Below are 5,303 nucleotides of genomic sequence, written 5' to 3'. Positions count from 1 at the left end.
GTTGGATTGTTCCGAAATGGAAATGGAAATGCAGCCCAAGAACATCAAATCTGGCTTGTCTCGACCAAGCCAGACCCTACATTAGAGATATGCATGTTATCTTTGTAATGGGTTGATGGAGGCGAGGCGGCCTGGGGGAGAGACGCAAGCTGGTCAGAGCAAAATTACAGCAATTCAGTTTGACCCAGACCTGGGGCTGTCTGAATCCATTATAATGAGCTGTTTTTCTTGCTTTCGCCTTTGATAATTCAATTAAAAAAGCAATGGAAATGAAATTAAAAGGATGGCAAGACCCATCTTAAGTGGCTGAAAACCAGGGGAGTGTGATATAACCAGGTGCGTGGAGGATGGGTTAGCAGCCCTCCTTTGGGGTCATGTTAGAGCCTAAAACAGCGGTGCCTTGAACGTCGGGCTCCTTGAAGGTGGTCTCCATGTCCCACCCGTGCATCTGGCCATCTGAAAATTGATGCAGATTCCCCTCCAAACAGCTCCTGGCTCTTCCCTAGTGTTTTACATTATTCCACCAACTGCACAAGGAGTTTTTAATCCAGAGTTAATGCAGTCATTTTACCCCACCACTGCTTTTCAGATACTCTTGACCAAGCTCATTGTGAAAGCTGCCATGCTTATTTCCCCTTTTTAGTCTAAGAATCGCTCCGTTGTGCAATCAGTAAGGCAATAAGCCTGTTGAAATTCGACTTCAAGTCACTTGTGATCTAAGTATTTATAGAAGCAGCCACTTCTACCTTTCCCACCCTTTAACCCCCGTCCCGTTTCTGCGACCCCTTCCATAGAGCTGCGTGCTTGTATTCCCCCTCGGCACGTTGGGACGTACAAAGGTGGGAGCTTGAAATGCCGTGGTTCAGAGCTGGTCGAAAGCTTGACATCTTAAAACATTGCCAGCTTGGGACTCGGACGTGGGGCAGACACAACCCCAGCGCTGATAAACTACACAGATTAGAGCGGCTGTAACTAATACTGCCGGAGATTAGCAGGCGATAGCCGGTTCAAAGCACAGAGAGCGTCCTGTCCCTGGGGAGCCGAGGCAGACTGGCAGTCTGTGCAGACGATGACATGGGGAACTTGTCATCAACAAAGAAATTGGGCATGGAGTCCGCAGTCAAATAATGGAGATTTCCTCCAGAAACCATCCAGCTTCGTCTCCCTTTGTTTTAAATGCCCCAAACCCAGCCTGTTTCAATTTGGCGTCACGTGTATTGCATCAGTTGAGTCAGTCCTCGGTGCTTGAGATGGCATTTTTGGCTTGCGCTCACATGCCGCTGCTGCCTGTTACATGCATAGCTGCATCTTGCTGCGTGCCAGCAAAGCAGAGGGATCCTCTGCTTCCAGCTTGGAAACCTGAAGGGCTGAGACTAGAAAGTGGGAGTCCTGCTTGTCAGGTCCTAGCTCCGAGCAGGAGTTTCCACTCCCTTATCAAGCAATCTTGTTCTTCTTGTTCCAATCACCATGGCATCGGGACACATCCTCCTGTGTATTAAGAGTTAATAACGTAATAGGCAGGCATTTAAGATGCTCCGGAAGGTCATGTATTTCCCCGCGATATGCAGCCATGCAAATAGATCAACTCTCTGGCATCAAAAGAGAACAGCCCTGGGTTTGCAAGCCAAGATGCAACAGTGGTTTTCTGACTAGAGAGGATTTTTGGTTTTAGACTGGGTGGATTTGCTTAGTGAGGGGTGGGGGTGGGCATGGACCCAGAGCCGGCTCAGGTTAGCTTTAATGGCTAGAGGTATTTTTAGATGTATTCTATAGCATTAGTAAAGCCTGAATGCAGGCACCTTGCCCACTGCTTTAAGCTTTGCTAACCTGCAGTGCCCTGGACTTCCCTGGGCCCAGCTCTTTGCTGAGTGCACCTTCAGGAAGGCACAGTGACGGTCCATTATACTGCCCTCTGTTACGGCCTACAGTGCCATGCTTGGAAGGATGGGTAGCCTAGCCTGGCTTTATTTGGCCTTTTGTTTATCAGTATACAGAAAGCGTGCATGGGAGCATGCACAGTACACCTTGGTCTGCATGGTTGCTTTGGGCCAGGGTCTCTCTCTCTATTCTGTCTGCACAGTACCATGCACATCGATGCCTTGGACCTGTACTAGGGTCACTCAATGCTACAGCCGTGCATGTAATAGCTGCGATGCTGTGTTCGGGAGCTGGTCTGATCCAGGAAGCCGAACAGAACGATAATGGGTTCAGAGACCGGGGTCTTTCACACCAGCCAGGATGACCAGCAGAAAGCAGGCCTTGAGGATGATCATTGGGTCTCAGCCGGGAGGGAAGCACGTTTCAAATCTGAGGGTCTCTCACTGAAAACAGCTGGCCACCCATCCCTTCCCCGGTAAGTCCGTACCCAGCGCAGGGTACTCGCTGCTGCAAACCACGATCGGGATGATGGCAGACTTGGTGACCACCGAGCCTGCTGTATGCACTTTCGAATGCCCTCTTTGCGTTGCTTGAGAGAATAGCTTGTTGTTGGGTTGTAGGTTGGTGGTTCATAAATGCTCCTTGCTAAATGCACATAGCCGCAGGTCTGTTGAGTGCCCGGGATGTTTTCTGTGCCCCCCGCGCTTTGGATCGTGAGGCTGGCGTCTCGGGTTAATAGGGCAGTAGCAGGAGTACTTGTTCGGGGTCCTATTCTTTGGGTGCTCAGTGCAGGGACTTGAGCGAGGAAAGGCCGAAGCCTGGGAACATCTGAAAGGCAGAGGGGCATGTTTTGAACTTGAAAGCTTTTGTTAAACAGATGTCGGAGGAGCTCTAATTGGTACCACAAGACGGGCTTGAAATCAAGTCAGCGGATGGAAGTATCTGCAGTTTAGTTTTAGCTTTTCTCCACCCCCGTCTTCTCCTCGCTTCAAATTGCACATTATGGTAACAGGACAGAACGAGGGATGTTCCTCTGAATTACAGGCTGCCTGGCCAGGAGAGCTGGCAGGACAGCAAGTGGAAATCTGGCAGGGTGCGCGCCAGCTCCAGCTGTGAGAGCTGAGGTTCGTTTTGCAGCCGCCTTATCCAGTGGTACAGTTTAAAAATACTGAGTCACTTGCTTATGCAATGTTTGCACAGTTGAATCTTGAGCCTTCTTCCTGCTGTCCAGGGCTATTCGGAGCAAAGTGATCATCTTGAATGGGGCAGCGACCCCTTGATTCGTTTTCTTCCTTCCAAATGCAGTTAGCTTCTGCTTCGCCTCCTGTTTGGGCCGCAGCAGTTGGGAGGGGAGGGGAGGGAGCCGGAGGAACTAAGCTCCTCAAAACAGTTTCCAATTTACCGAGTATTGGAGTTAAGGATCAGTACTCGGCATGTTAGGAGCCCGCTTGACCGCTTCTAGGAACATTTTCTGCTGTTATAATGGGCCAGATTCATTCCCACTGCCTTGCCAGCTGGTGGAACGGCGTCTTCTGGAGGGCACGGGGGAGGGTATCTTACTCGCAGTTTCTGGACCAGAAGCAGATCTTGGAGAATGTGCCAAAATGAGTTTTTTGGTTTATCTGCACCTCTAGCTGTGTCTGAGACCGTCGGCGCTCCTCAGCAGAGTTTGGGAGCAGTATGCTGCAAAGGTAGCCCTCCATCTCCTTCTCACCCCTTACGCACTGCTGGCTGTTGCCTTCTCTTTACCTCTTGTCCAGACGGTTTGGACGAGATGCTGATTTCTGTCTGTCCTGTCCTCACCCTCCAAGCCAGGCCTCTCTCTTTCAGGTGTCCTGCAGGGCTGGATGCTGCGCTTGGGGCTTTGCACGAGACAGGCAGGTAGAGCCGAGTGCTTGCTCTCGGGCAGAGCTGCCTGGGAGGTTTTGCGTCCTCTTGGTCAGCCTGATTCCCTCTTTGCATCTCCAGGTCGCTCCTGGATCTGTTAGCTTCGTACCTCTGTCCCTACACACTTGGGCTAATAGTGGAGTCACCTCTTGACAGCCTGATGGTGACGTTTTAGTGCACCAGTAAGACTGATCCCTGTGGGATCTTTGTGGTCAGCTGGACTCCTTCTGTGGAAATCGGTGTGTTGTTTTGAAGATGCCAAGGCCTTGCATCTTGGGAAGAAGACAGAGCAATGCATCAAGTCCTCCATTGCTTTCTGCTCGCAGCTGGCGCTGGAATAATTTGAGTGCGTGCTTCTGGCTGCAGAGGACCACTTGCAAAAGCACCCTGAAGCTGATGGGTTTATACCAGGGGCGGGCAATTATTTCGGGCAGAGGGCCACTTACTGAGTTTTGGCGAGCCATCAAGGGCCGCATAACAGGCAGCCAGGGACAGATCAGTATTAATTTTCTAAATTTTTTAGGGGCCTGGCAGGCCGGATAGGCTGGGCTGGTGGCCTGCATCCGGCCTCTGGGCCGCATTTTGCCCACCCCTGGTTTATACTCACCCCTTCATGCAGGTGCTGTTAATTTGCCTCTTCATTAAGCATGTGCAGGATGAGGAGTGCTGCATGTGGCAGTTTCTCTAGGGATGTTGTGGGATCCCAAGGTGAGCACTGAGCACCTCCTAACAGGGCTTTTTTTTTTCGGGTAGGACAAGTAGTGCGTGCTGTGTTCATTTAAAAAAAATGAGATGTTTGCTTGTAATGTTTCCATGAGCAAGGAAAGCTAGCAAGTAGAGTAGCAGAACGATACTTCCTTGTTAGCTTGGGTGCACTGATTTAAAAAAAAAAAAAAAAAAGAGGTCAGCTGCAGGGAGAAAGCGTGTTTTCTGCATACCTCTCTTAAGTGCAACCCTAGGGCAGGATTGCAGAACCGTAGTGCACACCTGTCCAGTGCTTTCCTGACCTCAAAAGATGGGGTCAAACTCCAGCCCGGACCTCCGTGGCTTGCCCCTGCGTTGGCAGGCGCTGCTGTGGCTGCGAACGTGATGATTCGCTCCCTTGGAGCGCAAGTGGCATCTCCCGTGGCTCTCAGGCAAGGCTCACCGAAGCTCAGACGGCCGGCCGGCTGGAGGAATTTTGCTCTGTTACTCAGGAATGGGAGAGGTATGCAATGCAGAGAGGGAATCGCTTGGTTCCTTTACCCCATTGAAAAAAGACCAAGGTAGAGAGCTGTTAAGTCCCATGCAGGGGAACAGGTGGAAAACTCGGGCAGCGATTCTCACCCAGGGTGCCCGAGATCCTTGGAAGGGTGTCATGCAATATTCAATCTGTTAAGCTTTCCAGCACCTCTGAGCGTCTCGCTCTTGTGAATCATGGGTAGGTTTCCATAGTGTCAAAAACCGTCTGACCCATCCAGCTCTTTCCGAGTCCTTGCATCAGAAGAATTGCTGCATTATTTTTCTGTAGTCCAAAGCGAGTGAAAGCTAAGAGCTGG

Source organism: Crocodylus porosus, unplaced genomic scaffold (genome assembly GCF_001723895.1).
Source record: "Crocodylus porosus isolate Cpor-Errol unplaced genomic scaffold, CroPor_comp1, whole genome shotgun sequence".
In the NCBI taxonomy this organism is placed as follows: Eukaryota; Metazoa; Chordata; order Crocodylia; family Crocodylidae; genus Crocodylus; species Crocodylus porosus.
This window is presented reverse-complemented; position numbering follows the sequence as displayed.